This window comes from Macrobrachium nipponense, chromosome 9 (genome assembly GCF_015104395.2).
Source record: "Macrobrachium nipponense isolate FS-2020 chromosome 9, ASM1510439v2, whole genome shotgun sequence".
In the NCBI taxonomy this organism is placed as follows: domain Eukaryota; kingdom Metazoa; phylum Arthropoda; class Malacostraca; order Decapoda; family Palaemonidae; genus Macrobrachium; species Macrobrachium nipponense.
Genome location: NC_061110.1, coordinates 86,241,639 through 86,260,455, shown reverse-complemented (window position 1 = coordinate 86,260,455; position 18,817 = coordinate 86,241,639). Strand labels below are relative to the sequence as shown.

At 32.7% G+C, this 18,817-nt stretch overlaps 1 protein-coding gene across 1 annotated transcript in view; it reads right to left on the bottom strand.

The window, feature by feature from the left end:
- LOC135218052 (uncharacterized) overlaps nucleotides 1-16,528 on the bottom strand; it is a 19,468-nt gene extending 2,940 nt beyond the window's left edge. The window contains exon 1 of the mRNA XM_064254197.1: nucleotides 16,500-16,528. The gene's annotated coding sequence lies outside the window, so the exon portion shown is untranslated. The remainder of the gene's footprint in view (nucleotides 1-16,499) is intronic.
- Nucleotides 16,529-18,817: the final 2,289 nt, after the last annotated feature.

The window sequence follows — 18,817 nt, the reverse complement described above, 5'->3', positions numbered from 1 at the left end:
TTATACCGAAAGTCATCACAGGGAATTCCTCGCTCCAGCTCAAGAGATAGAAATTTTTTCATGTGGAAATTTCTGAAAAAGAAAGAAATTTACAAACTCAAACGGAAATTCTTCAGGATATTCAACGTTCTAATTTTTTCTGAATTTTTTTAGGTGACCGTGATGAAAAATGCTTTAATTAGCTCTCACTTCGAAGATGAACTTCACCTAGTAAAAACCTGCTGCTCGCTCCAGTGGTTATAACCATAGATGTTCCTTTGACCAGTGTTTTGTTTCGGAGATATTGTCAATATACCGTTATATTAATGATTGGTAGATTTCGAGAATAGTGGTGCCAGTCCAACCGGAATATAATATATATATATATATATTATATATATTAATATATATCTATATATATATATATATATATATATCTATAATATTAATGTATATAACCCGCCCCCTTTTTAAACCAAAAACTAACACAAATTGACAACTTCTTACCTGTGGCAAAGCATGTCACAAGGCTATTAAGCTCACATAAATACAAAAGTTATACTATTCATTACCCCAAAAGCACGCTGAACATAAAAATCGGCACCAAAAATGGATTAATAAGTCATAGTGATGTTATCATTGCCCCACTCTCCTAGCTTAGTCTAAGTAAATCACTCCTAGACTTAAAATGTCAATTGTTTAAACATTTTATTTAGTCAAGGTTTAGAGAAATCCCATCTCTAGTATCATTGGTATAGCAAGCCCATCTGTAATAAAGATATGTATTCGTTACATTTCTTATAACCCCAAAATAAATTAAGTTTAAATGTAAAGGGCATACACTTCACATTTCTTCTCTTTTCAAAGGTCAAGACTGTTTTTCTAAGGTCAGTTTAAATATGTGCCATACTTTGGATGATGGGGTTTTTCTCCCAACACTTGGCGTTCCCTCGGACCAGTACTTTCTTCCTATCACAAAAGAAATGGTGGTCTTTCCCTCAAGTGCCATGATCGGTCCAGACCTATGATCTACGTACAAACGAATGTACATACCTTTTTTCCCCCTTCCCCATGACTCAAAAACTGCTGCCTGTGGCAACAGTAACGGCACAGCCACCAGCTTTGAAAATGCATACACATCAGCGCTCCTCTGTCCTCCAAGAAAGAAGCAGCTGAGACAATAAAATGTAATTATTCACTAACACATCAAGTTTCATACCTGTAAGATATATATTATATATTATACTATATATATATAATATATTATCTATATATAGTATTAATATATATATTATGTGTGTGGGCATGTGTTGTGTATGTTGGGGTTTGTGGTGTGTGTTGTCTGTGTGTGTATATATATATATATATTATATACTATATATATATATATTATTACTATTATATAGTATATATATATATATATAAAGGTTTTTGTCACAAGGAAGAAAAAAAAATAAAAAGCGAGATAGCCAAGCCACTTTCAGTCTAGTTCGACCCTTTACTCTGAGTAAAGGGTCGAACTAGACCTCGAAGGTGCTTGGCTATCTCGACTTTTCTAATTTTTTTTACCTTCGGGGTGCAAAAACTTTTATTTATCAAATATGCATCACGTTTTATATACTTCGTGATCAAATTATTCGTATAATATATATAGATCTATTATATTATATATTTATAATATTTATATATTTATTTTAATTGAAATACTATATATAAATAAATATACATATATATTATATAATATAATCATAATATTAATATATAATATAATATTCTATTATATATAATATAAATAAGGTTTTTTGTCACGAATGGAAAAAAAAGGAAAAAAAAAATAAAAAGCGAGATAGCCAAGCCCACTTTCAGTTCTAGTTTCGAACCCTTTACTGCTGAGTAAAGGGTTCGAAACTCGACTCGAAAAGTGCTTGGCTATCTCGCTTTTCATTTTTTTTTTCCACTTCGGTGGTCCAAAAACTTTTATTTATACAATACATTCACGTTTTGTTATATACTTCCGTGATTCAAATTAATTCATATATAATATATCATATAATATATATCTATAATATATAATTATATATAGTATGATAAATATATGTCTAATATAATAATATATTAATTATATATATCTTTATATATATTCATAATGTAGGTCTGTATGTATATATGTACTTGGTATGTATGGTATGTATATATGTTTATGTATGTATGTTGTGTATATGTATGTTGTCTGTGTTATGTTGTATGTGTTATAAATAAAAATGGACCCCATAACAATACCAAAATGTAGAAAGAAAGTACTATATTCCAGAAATAGTTTATTCCTTTCTTTCTTCAGGTAGGTAACGGAATGAGAAGAGTTTACAAGAGAAGGACGGGATTTATACCAAGAGATCCCATCCACAGTTAAGAACAATTTAGGTCACTCCCGTTGAATAATTCACTTCATTAATCCTCTTAAGCAATTGGTTGAAGGAAGATTTTATCTATAAACATCTGAGTTGTCCAGGTGCCTTTGAGAATATTCATTGCTGTACTTTGTATAATGAAGGCCCGATTCTATCATCTACTAGCTATAAATTAATAAACGTGACAAATTCCAGGTTTCTTCTGTGGTTATGGCTACTTATATGGTTTGAAGATAGCTAAGATTCGTTGTTCATTAGTCCTAACTGATCATTTTTTATGTTGTTATAAGTCCTGTGGAAGGAAGGGATTTTCCTGTCTAGGCATGGGGATTTCGTATACCCCCTGAATCTGATGTTTTGTTTTGTTTTGTTGAAGGTTCAATCGGTGGATTTGGCTAAGGTAAAAACAAGTAAAAAGTGTTATCTTTTTTCCCAAGTGTCTGGGGTTACTGTCCTTAAATCCAGTCCCGATGTGGAAATTTTTATTTTATTGTTGGGTGTCTCTCTGGTCTTGTCTTGAGGGGGTGTCGGAAGAAAACAATTACGTTTGCTTTATGAAGTTGCTTTCCCTCAATTATATGGTCAGGGATAACCTTGAAAGACGAAAGCTGCTTACGAATTAGTTCAGATTCCTTTTCCACGAAATCTGGGGAACAAATTCGTAAGGCCTTCTTAAGAATAAGGTTGCTGGCTACGTCTGTCCTTGATATTGATACATATATATAATATCTAATAATATAATATTATATATCATATATATATTATATTATAATATATATATATATAATATGATAGATAGATAAGATATAAATAGCTAGATAGATCGAATAGATTAGTATACAATATGCTATATTTTATATATTATATTATATAAATATATAATATATATATATAATATAATATACTCTATTAATATATATACTATTAATAATAAATATATTAGGCTTCGGCGCGTTCTACGAATTTCTACAACCAAACAGAATTTTCAAGATATATTCTGAAGAATAATGGGGGGTGATCAATGCATGCAGCTTTTAAATAAATATACTAATATCTGATTAATATATATATATATATATATATATTATTATATATATATATTCTATTATATCTAATATTATATATAGAAACCTACCCTTATTCTTCAAAATATTATCCTTGAAGTTTTCAATTTGGTTGTAGAATTTGCGTAGGTCGCACAAAGTTCAAAATACAGACGCCATTAAAATGTTTGTTTATTGTCAATTTATAACGTATAAATTACGTCTTTTTACAAAACAAAAAACGCCAGATCGGGGCTATCAAAGGTACAAATCGTCCCTGAACAGGCACAAAAACTTAAAAACGGATGGTTTGAAATCCAGAAACATAAAAATCCCTTGTGATTTTTTTATTTTTATCTATATCTATATATATATATAATTATATAATAATATATATATATATATATATATATATAATATTAACGAAAAACCAGATTGTTAATGCGTTATAATCGATTGTGAACTTTTTTGATTTCCCGGGTACGGGCAGATCTTTGAATTTAAAGTCCTAATTGATCAAAAATTCACTTATTGACTATTGTGGCTTTTTTTCTTTTTTAAGGTAGGTGAAATTGAAATTACTTAAAAAAATAGCTGGTGTTTATTTATAATTTTTTTCATCCGCTTGTATAGCTCCTGCTTAAAAAACAATTTCTAGTACCGCTTGAGTTCGAAATCCTTCATATACTTTTGTCACTCACTAAAAAATTTCCATTCTCTCTAGCGACAGACTCGAAGAAAACGTGATATCCAGTGTAACCCTCCTCAAGATTGTCCCGATTCATCTCGGGACTTGTACTGAGCCCAAGTAATTTAACTTATGATGGTTTGGTATTTCATGACGCTTATTATCTCACCTTTACATTTTTTTACTTTTTTATTTGTCTTGACTTATAACTTACAGTAAAATAACCAAAACAACATGTAGAATCAACCAATACTATAAGTCAAATATAGAGACATGCAAATGAACAGGCGTTTTTACCTCTTCAGTATTCGCTGTTTAATAAGTAGTAAAAATTTTAATTTACCACCTGAAACTAGAGCTCCATTTTTCTTTATGAATCTATGTACCAAGACAGCAAAAATTTCCGCTAAAATTTTGGTCGTAAAAATAATAGAAAATGTAAATATTTGTCATTCTGTATAAACAATACTTTTTTTTTTTTTTTTTAAGGTTGTGAGGGTTTTGGTGAACAAAGAGGCAGGTAGAAGTGGTACTGGACTTTTATTATGTTGTTTTTTATTAAGCTGAACTTGTGTCAAGCACGGGCTCTTGCTCACAGAGCAAACCCACGTAATATAGACTTTATTATAGGTAAGGGAAATTCATATAATTGCAGGCGGTGCGGGCGGGAAATTGTGGGGTGTCCAACCCGCCTATCCGCGAGCAGTTAAGAATGGGTTCGACCGACAGCCGATTTGTGTTTCTTATAGGGCCCATATACTATGTAGCGGAAAAAGGTGGACTTACAGTAGACTAGTATTCCATTGCCTTTAACATTGTTACTTGGTTACAAAAACCGTTAATAGCCTTACGTAACATCTTACCACAAAACTCCCTTTGGGCGGATTTCTAATTTACGGGGAGATATCTCTCAAACCCAACTTATTATTGAACGAGGATAACAACCCAAATTCATTAATTAATGAATAGTAACCACAATTAAGTACTTTCATTGTATCTGAAACAGTACCTTGGTTAAACATGAACTCAAGATCATAAATCGCTATCTGATGATACGAGACTGGTACGCGCCTCTCTCTCTCTCTCTTCCTCTCTCTCTCTCTCTCTCTCCAAATTTGGAATGTTAGTGGATACTCAAATGGCGTTGATTTTCAGACCTTATAGGACCGCTGTATTGATCTCGTTTGCTAAAAGTTATTTGCGTAAACCTTAAAGTAACATGGGGGAAAACCCAACAATAAAGGTTTATGTCAGATCAATTCATATTCACCATCCACAAAACTGAAATCATAAGAAAAATGAAATAAAATCGATGGGATATTGAAACGCAATTTGATAAATTGTAAAGAATTTTAAAATTGTAATTTAAATTTAACTTTAAAAGTTAAACTAAAGTTAAATTCATCAAATCAGGTAAGTAATAACATCATGAATGACAAAATATAAATGAAAATTAATCACTCCAATTGGAATTGTAAATTCAATGGCACTCAAAATGAAACAAATTACGACAAAAATTGCAAAGAACATCAGGGCGGCAATCGCCCTTTCTAAATAAATCCAGCACACCTCACACCGCCACTAAACAACCACACTAGATGAACGGGTCACCTCAAAAGTTTGGAGCCAAGCAAGCGTGTTTGTTCCGTCCTGCCATTCGGGTTGTTAATTGGGAAAAACAAAGAGACTAACGTTATACAATTACCCACGAATGCTGAACTGACGTTCCAAAGATTTTCGTGAACATAAAACAACTTTACAATAATTATCAAGCTTCGGTTTTGTCAAAAAATAAATTCGAAATTTAATAGTGTGCCAACTTAACTTCAAACATATTTATTAAATGTAGTGAAATTAATTGGTGGTTGTCGTGTTCAACTACAATTTTGGGCCGATATCTCGCCCATACAGTGTACTACGCACATACTCATACACTCCCCTAGAGGGGCACGCAAAGGAGTGATCAGAGGGCCAATAACAAAAAAAAAAAAAAAAAACTACTTACTTTCCCTCTGCTTCTGCTCTCTTGACCTCTCCTAATGGCTTCTCTGGCGAGAGGCACAAAACAACACCCAATAACACCTTCAACTCTTACCATACGTGATATAGCACAATACACTCACCAGAGCAATTTCATATTAATGGGAGGAACAAATGAATTATCATAACTTAAACAGTAATTATACTTCGTTACTAAAAAAAACGTATACTGACGTTTATGTCAAAAGACTTCGTCTTTGTGTAAAAACCGTCTTTTCTGCTAACCGCACCACAGATACTACGTACTAGAACAAAGCAAAATCAGATAAAATAATGTTAAGAGTGTCATCCTCGAGTAGATGTGGTTCTTTCACCCTTATTATATCATGCAATATAGAGAAGTACATAATCTTTAACTTAATATATTTGGCCATGCGTAATACATTTGGTTGGTTCCACATGAATAAAAACAAATCTAAGTAACATAGTTCCTGTTCTGTCGATTACCTGAAAGACGGCAATACGGAGGGAAAATCAATCAATATTTCTTATGAGACAGACACTAATAACTATAATAAAAGACAAATAGCACGGAAACAAGTGAATACACAAAAACATAGAAATAAAATCGTCGTGAGAGGAATTCCTTACAATATAATTATGAATATAAAAGCATACAAAATATAATGTTACATGATATATACATTGGCGGGAAGCCCGCTGAACGCTCTCTAGGATGGAAGTAAGAACATCGCAATTGTAAGAATGTACAATGAATTTGCGGATAAAGCGTTGTCCTTAAAGGGCATTATTTACGCCATGGGTATAAATTGTATTAAACTTTTCATTAAATAAAATAAGAGAAAATCATATTGAACTGATAATTGTTAAGGAGAAAGAATAAACTGGAATACATGACAAAAGTAAACTAATGTTTCACTTGGAAAAATACGATGATAACGAATGAAATAAAAAGATTGAAAACGATCATAGGCTTAATCCGATGGTCGTTAAAAAGTAGGTTGGGAGTGAAGCAAGCAACTTACCTTCTCAGAGACAGAATCATCCTGTCCTGCTGCTTTCTGGATAATCCTGGATCTTCGATCTCCTCGTTACTTTATACAACAAGTAGCTCCCCCACCCCACTTTATGGAGGGGTGGAGGAGTAATGTGCGATGTACCTAATAAGGAGGAGTTTGGGGGGTTGGGATATGTTTTGCTTATGGGGAAGAGGGTATGGAAATCCGTGATCTCTCGATTTAAACGCTGAATATTATATATATATATATATATATATATATATATATATATATATATATATATATATATATATATATATATATATATATATTGTCAAGGAAGCAAGAGAGACGTCTTCTGGTAATTTAAAAAGGCTTTATTAAGCGACGTTTCGGGGTCCAGCCGCATCATCACGGCTGTAAAAAGGATTAATACACATAAATATAATAAAAAAGACTCATCCTAATAACTAAAAACATACATTTAAAATTCATAGAAAACCTACTACAATGCTAAGAAAATTACCATATCAAGTGAAAGGGTAGAAGATGAGTGACCATAAGAAGAAGGAAAGGTTCTAAGTAAACATAGTTATGCCAGGTAAAGAGGGGTAGCGGTAGTTTGATTGTTTTAATTTTGGAACTATTGTTTTTATGAAAAGCGATTCGAAAACAGCAAGCTCTTGGAGGAAGAAGAAGGCCCGTGTAAATGACTTTAAAGTGTTTTTGTATTCTATATTGAATTTGCAGTTTTTGCTTGAAATTTGTTCACGAATTTTGTCGAGAATTCTGGTGAAGACAACAGGACACCTGTTCTATACTCAACCCCACCTGTGGCAATCAATGCGGACTTTAAGAAGCCTACATGAGGCCCCGATATAATTTCCCAAAACTACATTTGGGACACAAAAATAAATAGACCGCATTGGAAGTCAGATGAGGGGTCAGCTTTTCTTTATATCTAAATAAAGACCACCCAATAGTTAATGGGTCTTAAGATTAGTTGGCTTTTTTTATGGCCGGACAATATTCACGTATTAAACGTTTATACTTTGGTATAAAACGTTGTATCACTGATAAACGGGACACTAGCAAAGAAAGGCATTCTAGGAGCAGTTGGTCTATTATTTTTCTCTGTTAATTTATTATTACTTGGTTGGTATATTTGAAGAAAAACCTTAGCTGGATAGCAGTTATCGGTGAAGTACTGTTGTAAAAAGAGTAATCTCATTGTGAAATTCAGACCAGCCAGAGGAGAGAGAATAGCCCTGTGGAAGAGTGTATATAAAGCGTTTACTTTAAAGTTAAAACTACAAAAGCTGTAAAAATTTGTCCCCAGTCCAGTAAAAGTCTTTTTCTAAAAATTGAGGTGTTAAAACCTCCGTATTACGTGACACTTCTATATCTAAAAAAGAGAGCTTATTATCATTTTCATAATCAATTGTAAACTTGATATTAGGGGGGTGGGCTGAATTGGCAAATTGTAAGAAGGAATCAGCCCTGTCTCTGTCTCGAAACAGAATAAACGTATCATCAACGTAACGGTAGTAAAAGAGAGGATGATTAGCTAGAGGGTAATTGTCCAGCAACCGCTCCTCCAGTTCACACATAAAAATATTCGCAAAGACTGGGCCTAAAGGACTGCCCATAGCCATACCATCTCTTTGTACATAGGACTTCCCATTGAAAATAAAGGCGGTGTCCTGCACTGCCAAGTTAAAAGCTTCTTGAAATTGTCATAATTAAAACCATGAAAACAGAACATCATTATTAGTGAAAATCTTGTTTAAAATAATTGAATTGTTTCTTTCACAGTGATATTGGTGAACAAAGACTCTACATCAAGGCAAACCATAAAAAGATCCGAATCTTGAGACAATATTCTTTCTTTGAATTGGTCAGCGTTTTTAATGGTATAATTATTATGAGAGAACTCTGTTAATAGCGGCACTAAGTATTTAGCCAACTTGTAATTCGGGGCGTCATAAGATGTTAGAATCGGTCTTAAAGGAACACCCTCCTTGTGTACCTTAGGAAGGCCATACATCACACCATAAGAACCACCAGTGCTGCTCAAGTTTTGATACGTATTATTGTTAGTAATTTCCTGATCAAGAGAGATTTCAAAAACCGATTGATTCTATCCTCACAATGGAAGATAGTGGCAAAGTCAGGACTACCCAAACACTGAAATTTCGTAGTGTCATTTAGGATGTTTTCAACTTTCTGTATATAATCAGTCTTATTGAGTAAAACAACACCTCTACCTTTGCCCGGTCTAATAATAATAAGGTTTTCCTGTTTTCCAAGATTTTTCAGAATTTCTAGGTCCTTTTTGTTAAGAAAGGTTTTTTTTTTTCCAGTTTGTAATTAAATTATTGTAAGTTTTATGGGCTATAGTATAAAGCTGTGATCGAAAGCTTTCCACATTGATCATAGAGAGTGTTTTTACTAGGCAGTTCCAGGGGAGCAAAAAAAACTTGCGTAATAAGGTTTATAACAAGGTAAACAATATTCTAGTCCAAAAGACAGTAAAAACTCCTCCCTTTCAGAGCGTTGGTAATCAGAATAATTGAACACATCATTGTTATTAGAAAATTAAACAATTTCCTTTTGTGGACATTTTTAACATGGAGAACATAGTATAATAGATTTATTAAAAAATTAGTATTTAAAAATAATGCAATCTAACATAGAAAAATTACTCAGTACATTGGTCAATAATTGTGATGTTGTTGGGATAATTGTCTGATGATCCTGTTCTTGCTCCTGATCTCTAGTTCGAGTAGTTGTCTCGTTGCATCGGCATAAAATGGAGTACTGTACAGAGAAATTCTATATACCTAGTGCCGCTATTAACAGAGTTCTCACATAATAATTATACTATTAAAAACGCTGAACAATTCAAAGAAAAAATATTGTCTCAAGATTCGGATCTTTTTATGGTTAGCCTTGATGTAGAGTCTTTGTTCACCAATATCCCTGTGGAAGTAACAATTCAAATTATTTTAAACAAGATTTTCACTAATAATGATGTTCTGTTTCATGGTTTTAATTAAGACAATTTCAAGAAGCTTTTAACTTTGGCAGTTGCAGGACACGCCTTTATTTTCAATGGGAAGTCCTATGTACAAAGAGAGGTTATGGCTATGGGCAGTCCTTTAGGCCGCCGAGTTTTCCTTCTTTGCGAATATTTTTATGTAGTGAAACTGGAGGAGCGGATTGCTGGACAATTGCCCTCTAAGGCTAATCATCCCTCTCTTTTCGCTAACCGTTAACGTTTGATGAATACGTTTTATTTCGTGTTTCGAGACAGATACAGGGCTGATTCCTTCTTACAATTTGCCAATTCAGCCCACCCTAATATCAAGTTTACAATTGATTATGAAAATGATAATAAGCTCTCTTTTTTAGATATAGAAGTGTCCACGTAATACGGATGGTTTTAACACCTCAATTTTTAGAAAAAAGACTTACTGACTAGGGACAAATTTTTACAGCTTTTGTAGTTTTAACTTTAAAGTAAACGCTTTATATACTCTTCCACAGGGCATATTCTCTCTCCTCTGGCTGGGTCTGAATTTCACAATGAGATTACTCTTTTACAACAGTACTTTACCGATAACTGCTATCAGCTAAGGTTTTCTTCAAATACCTAACCAAGTTTTCAAATAATAAATTAATAGAGAAAAATAATAGACCAACTGCTCCTAGAATGCCTTTCTTTGCTAGTGTCCCGTTTATCAGTGATACAACGTTTTATACCAAAGTTAAAACGTTAATACGTGAACTATTGTCCGGCCATAAAAAAGCCAACTAATCTTAAGAAACACATTAACTATTGGGTCTTTATTTAGATATAAAGAAAAGCTGACCCTCATCTGACTTCCAATGCGGTCTATTTATTTTCGTGTTCCAAATGTAGTTTGGGAAAATTATATCGGGGCCTCACGTAAGCTTCTTAAAGTCCGCATTGATTGCCACAGGGGGGTGAGTTATAGAACAGGTGTCCTGTTGTCTTCACCAGAATTCTCGAAAATTCGTGAACATTCAGAAAAATGCAAATTCAATATAGAATACAAACACTATAAAGTCATTTACACGGGCTTTCTTCTCCTCAAGAGCTTGCTTGTTTTCGAATCGCTTTTCATAAAAACAATAGTTCCAAAATTAAACAATCAAACTACCGCTACCCCTCTTTACCTGGCATAACTATGTTTACTTGGAACCTTTCCTTCTTCTTCTGGTCACTTGTCTTCTCCCTTTCACTTGATATGGTAATTTTCTTAGCATTGTAGAGGTTTACTATGAATTTTAAATGTATGTTAGTTATTAGGATGAGTCTTTTTTATTATATTTATGTGTATTAATCCTTTTTACAGCCTCATGATGATGCGGCTGGACCCCGAAACGTCGTATAATAAAGCCTTTTTATTAAACGACGTCTCCCTTGCTTCCTTGAGAATATATCTCGAACGACTGCTGTTATCCTGTGATATATATATATATATATATATATATATTATATATATATATATATATATATATATATATATATATATATATTATATATATATATATATATATATATATATATATATCTTCTGGTCACTCTTACCAGATGCATATGTAACTGTAATAGTCCAATGCCCTCATTACTCCTCAAATTTTCGCGCTTATTTTGTAGTGAAAAGCGTATCCAAAATAGCAGTAAGAATTCGAGAAGTTGAGACGGCATTGTGACTATTACAATTACTATATACAACATATATATATATATATATATATATATACTAATATATATATATATATATCTCCTGAAATCACTAGCCACTGAGCAGTGGTTTTATGAACAGAGTTCATCTTGGAAGTGTGAGCTACTAATATACGCATTTGCACCACCTCGAAGAGCAGGAAACAAAATATACAGGTTTATATCTTGAAGAATTTAGTTTGACTTGTAATTCTGTTCTCCTCTAGAATTCCATATCAGATTCACACCTCTTTTTTACTGAATCGGAAAAAAATCCTGCAATGACCTACAGTATGTTCTTCATAGTAAATAAATAAGAATTTTTCTGTGAAAAGTATTTGCTAAACACCTCAGTTGTTGTATGCTTCATTATATTTTTAATGAATAAAATTGGTTCCAAAATTATACTCTTTGGCTTACTTGCCTTGTCGCACCATTTGCTAAATGAAACAAAAACTTGTATAGGATGCTTTTTATTACATGAGAACTGAAAATCAAATCATGTTTTTGTGTAACACTACACGAACTGAATTTATAGTGACATTCTACTTTTAAATTTAAAGTTGTAAGAAAAGTGAGGCAAAACCAAGGTATGTGATTTAAGTGCTTCAACGTGCATAAAACTGGACTCCTTACAGGATAAGAATTTCGTATAGTTCTTCCGTCAGAAAAATCATTGCCATTACAAGAGCGAGCGTCACTGAAGCCATTGATCAAAGTCCGTTATCCCTCGCGTTTACCTCTTTAATAACTCGGGATGACCAGACGTCGTTGAGGAGTATAGTCTTCCGAAGGGTAGAGCGTGGACAGCTTGGACAGCATATACCGCACCCATTTTGATATTTGGAAGATGTCTTGTGGACTCCTTGAGAACGTGTGTTTATACTGATGAGTCGATAGGGATCTCGGTCGCCTGATGAGAAAGTAAATTGTAAGTTTTCATTTGGTAAAACACATGATTATTTAGAAATATATGTTTTTATACAGTTTACCAGTGGCAGATTTAAGGAAGAGCCACTTGGTCACGGCCCCCGCCCTACCCCTATAGGAATGAATAACACGACATTGTTTTCTTTCAATAAATCATTAATAGAAGCAAAAATTTGCTTAGTTAATCTATATGCGTGTAAATACATAAAAGTATTGACGTATTTTTTACTGTATGTGTGTTACCTCCTGCTATATAAATATATATATATATATATATATATATATCTATATATTAAAATATATATATTATATTATATAATCCTAACATGGTGGTATTCCAAAATGACTGGAAAGCTTAGTATTTTATAGCTATGGTGACACAGAGCACAATTTAAAAATTTTAAACATTTAGAATCTAATATAAATACCCAGAAAGCTTAACAACTGGTGTAATATATACGAAAACGTAGCTATGCAAAACGACTTCTGTCACTGAAGGAGAGAAGGGGCTGGGGCGGAGGAGAGGGTAAGTGCAGGGGAAAAATAGTAAGATTGGTGGATATTCAGGGTCCGAACGACAGTCTCCCGTAATCAATGGACCTTGCTGAGACTCATCCCTTCAGCATAGCACCGAAGTAAAATGAACCGTTTCAAAGACAAATCCATCTGATACTACTACTACTATTTTCACGCAATGAGGAGCATTCGTGGGAAGCGCGCGCACACAAACACACACACGCGCACACACACACACACACGACACACACACACACACATATATGTATTATATAATATATTTTTTTTTATATAAGCATATTATTAAAGCTTATTTAATTTATTATTATTATATATAATATATATATTTAATATATATATATATATAATTATATCTATATATGTGTGTGTGTGTATATATAACCAAGGCTTGTCTTATAGATAGACCTGTAGAAGCCTCACTTCATTCATATTTTATTGTTATCATTATAAGGCTATTATACCGTCCTCACTTCATTAAAAAAAAAATCAAGAATTAATTTGCTTGATCCGCAAATTTACAGATAATAAAACACAAAAATTAATGTAGAATTGACTAAAACTAAATTTTTAAAGAGAATTCTGAAAATAACCAAAGAAGTGCCAATGTTCCTATCACACTTAGCTGTTAATACTGACTGATTCTATTCATTTTTTCTGGGCGCGCTTAAAGTTTATCTTTGTCTGTTGCCAAGACCTTTTACGCGCTTAATTCTTCTCCTACTTACGTTTTTCCTCAATTTTTATAAACTTCCGTCCTTCAAGTGGCAACCCTATTTATTTCGTGCCAAAACCTTTCTACTAATTCATCTTCCTCTCTTTCTTAATCCATGTGAGGTCTTACCTACATGAGAGAATTAGGTCGTTGTCATATTGACTTTCATATAAAATCAATATTATAAATATATAAAGGGGAATTTATCTAAATAGAAAAAATAAATATATAAATAAATTACTTTACTCCTGCAAAACCCCTTCAGTTGATTAGAGATTAAATCTTTTCGTGACAGTAAGGCTTCTTGCGGTTTATTCAAGAAACTCAAATTGGATTGTCAAACAAACAAAGCGATGATAAAGAAATAAAAAAGTATTCCTATTACAGGTAAACTAAGAGAAGCAGTGAACTTATCACTTCTTTAATATCAGGACGTTGTTCTCCTCTCTAAAACGAAAAGTTATCGACATTAATTCTTATTTTCGCCCTATAAAGGAAGAAAGACAAAAGGGTCTAGTTTTGATGAACTTACGGACTCTCTTAATGGTTCAGGAGCAGGCAATGCCTCGGCGTAGAAATAGTAGGTCATGACCACCAACAGAAGAGACAAAATGTAGGTCTTCATTGTGGATAAGGCTTGTTTTTTCTAACCGATTTAGGCCGAAGCAAGTAAACCTGAAAACAAAATAGGCAGAATAGCCTTTTATTTTCCTCTTACATATATATATATATATATATATATATATATATATATATATATATCTATATAATCTATATATATATATATATATATATATATATATATATATATATATATATATATATATCCTGAATCACTAAGAAACAAACTTTGTTTGGAGGAAGTCTGTTGTAAATGTTTTCGGAAATTCACCAGAGTCCTATAAAAAGATAGATAATGGATACGATACTTGAAACATTAATTATATTTTGCTTAACTTCTCTTGTTAAGGCAAATGAACAAAGAACAAAACAAATATAAGATTTTATGGGGACTCAGATCCTCATCTATGATGACTCCTTCATATGACTGAAGAAGCAGCTCATCAAACAAACAAAGGTAACTAGAGTAATTCATAAACAACTAGGTAATGATGTTCCCTCAGTCGGCAAATACTGAAGTTATAAAAAGGTGAATCGTTTAGGTTTTAAAAATTGAGTCTAAACTGGATTTGTGAGGTTAACTCCAACTTCCAAAAGCTGACAATAGAAATAAGATTCAGTGTAAATTCAACAAATTTTTGCAAAAAATTTTATGCCTCAAAAATGAACTAGAGTAAACTGAACAAAAGGCCATCCATATACGGATATGTTTGCTTTTCGAATAATTTGAATAGCTTATTGAATTGAGCAAAGAAATTTTAAAACTTAAGCGTATTACTATATATATTTATATATATATATATATATACCTATATATATATATATATATATATATATATGTGTGTGTGTGTGTGTGTGTGTGTGAAGGTATATTTATATATATATATATATATATATACTATATATATATATATATATATATATATATATATAATATATATATATACACATATATTTGGTCATGTGCTTCTGTGTGTTTCAACGAGAGATAGAAGCATACAACAAGAAAACATCTACAAGATCTTTAATGAAGTTATGAACCTGGAAAATTATCTATTTAAGAACTGCACTTATGGCCTACGCTCAATCTACAAAAACACACCTGAATTCGCCTTGACGTCAAAATACTATATATAAGTTCAGTGAAATATACATTTTCAATAATAAGCTTAAACTACCATTTACAAACGCCGATTCATTTTGATTGGTGCGAATAGGAACATACAAAGAATAGTTTTGATCTAAAACTTAAAATGACTTTTGAAACTCTTCTATAATCACAGTAACAGACTGTCATTAGTATATGACTTATCATGATTTGACTTCCCTTTGAGCCGTAATATTCTTGAATCAGTGCTAGAGAATATTATAACTAGTGATAGCAAACGGATTAAGTTCACAAAATGCCCAATGCAAGTATTGTTTCTATGCTATTGTAACTTTTATTTCTTTTTATATGAAAAAAAAGATTTTCTGATTTATAAATCTGAGCTCAACACCAAATTTTGTCAAGAATCTTTTGCCTGAAAGCAGTAGACTTTTAAATATTTTCGTACGGCAAAAGCATTCTAAGTCCTTATGTGCAGTCATAGGTATAAGAATTATGCTCTTGTCTTTCCAGTCTATAAAACAAATCAAAAGAGGATATCTAGCTGATGAATGAGGGACAAGGAAAGAATAAATAAGAAATGCACAACAAGAGAAAAACTAGTGATTCACCTGGAAAAAATACAATATTATCGTAACAATAAAAAATTCAAGAAAGATAACAGGTACACTGGTAAAAGGGGGGGGGGGGATAAGTATTAGAATAAAACCAAGAACTTTGCCTTCTCTGAGCTGTGAGCTGCTTGTCCTGTTGCTTAGTTGATGTTCTGGGTCTTCCCTCGAGTTTATATATGCGAGTAGCTCCTCCCTACTTCATGGAGGTGCAGGGGTATTGCTGTACGTATCCAGGGGAATGGGGTGAGGCCATTTTTGTTGCATGTGCGAACTCCCAAACAAGGCATAATTACCAGTTTTGGGAGGATGTAAGGATTGTCCTGTGTGACGTCTCCGAAGGTTTTTTATTAAGTGCAGTGTCTACATGAGACATTTAAAAAAAAAAAAAAAAAATTTGTCACTTACCAAATCAAGGTTCATGTGCGTTATTTCAGTATGCAGAATTATTCAGAAAGTACGTCCTAGTTATATATAAGATAATAATAATAATAATATAATAATAATAATATAATAATAATAATAATAAAATATAATAATAATAATAAGGCAAAGATTCCCTGGGGCTACAGTTTCAGAACAGAGGGTAATACGTGCAAATAGATCAGACGTAACCTTGATTGACAAAATGAAGAAGAAAGTATTATCATTGATGTCGCATTACCATGGGGACACCGGGTTGAAGAGAAAGAGAGGGACAAAATGGATAAGTATCAAGACCTGAAAATAAATAAGAAGAATATGGGATATGCCAGTGGATATTGTACCCATAATCATAGGAACACATAGGACACAATCCCAAGATCCCTGAAAAGGTAACCCAGGAAAAAACTCAGATGCTGAAAAGGAACCAGGAAAAAACTAGATGCCGAAGTACTTCAGGACTCATGCGAAGAAGTGTGCTCCCAGAAACCACACACAATGTAATAAAACTGATGGACTCCTAAGGAGCCAGGATGCAACCCGGAACCCCACACTATAAATACCACCCAATCGAATTGAAGGACTGTTATAGACCAAAAAAATACTTATTATTATTATTATTATTATTATTATTATTATTATTATTATATTATTATTATTATTATTAATTATTATTATTAAACGTCAGCAGCATACGTAATAATATTAGTCATTCTAATCCTAGTCTGGAGATTCATACAATTCCACTTGTTCGTCATCCCGAAGTTAGAAATTGTATTAGCCTACAGCAATTTAGAGGAAGATTTTTAGGTCCCGAGGAACAGTATTATTCTTGAAGATATAAAGATGGACCCTATTGGACGTTCATCAACGATATTCTTAAGGTACTAAACTCTGCGTCCAGATCTGCCGTCGTCGAAGACGGATCAGGCTTTCTCTGACCCTAAACCCCATTGTACGTATTGGGAATAAAGGTACCTTGGTTGAATTCTCGACCCCTCTATTATATTACCGGAGAGAGTCTTCATGGTAGGTGTAAGTTAGACATTAAGCGACAAACGTCTTTTAATATCCAGTTCTCTCTGCCTCGGAATTAATATATTTTCATATGTAAACCGAAAGGGAATTTTCGTTGAAAATAATTTCGTCCTCTCGTGGATTCGAACCGGTGTACAGAGGAGAAATCAGGACTTCAGTGACGCCTAAACTGACCAGGCTTCAGATATATATATATATATATATATATATATATATATATATATATATATATATATATATATATATATATATATAGTGAAAGTAGACAGATGTTTTGGAAATCTCAATCTCAGTAGGAAAAGAAGAGCGTAGGTTAAGAGACACCACATTTTATTTGCGAAGCGTTCTGTGTTTCTTCATAACAATATTTTCAAGGCTAAAAGAGACATTACAGTATTTTAATAGTAGTTGCAGATTATGTAATTATTGGCTGACAAAGCTGAGTAAAAGTAGCAACAATAAGATAATGGTTAAAATCTTTAAATAAATTGTAACAGCATACTAAATAATAACATAGATAAGATCTTTAAAATAAATTACAACGTATACTAAAAACAGAATGGTGGGAAAGACAGAGATGGAAGTTTACACTACAAATGAATGACTGAATGATTTATATTAAAAGTAAGGGATAAGATGAATTGTCAAGGTTAAGATTTGGTTTCCTTAAATATATTTCTATCGACTCAGAGATTCTCAATAATGACTCTTCTCTAAAAGTATCAAGCACACTAAAATTTTCCAATCTTCTACCTGTATTACATTCCTCTATGTGCTGTAAAATCGGTGATCTGGTTGCCTTGGCCAGCAAGCAACCAGTACGAGGAGAATGCCATTATGTTCGGAAGATCTTATCCGGACCGACCGTTCTGACTGGCCAATATAGGTGGAGCTACAGGGGTCACAATTGTCAATATATACTAGGTGATGCCAAGACAAAAAAGGTCTGAAGATAGTTTATCTTTAT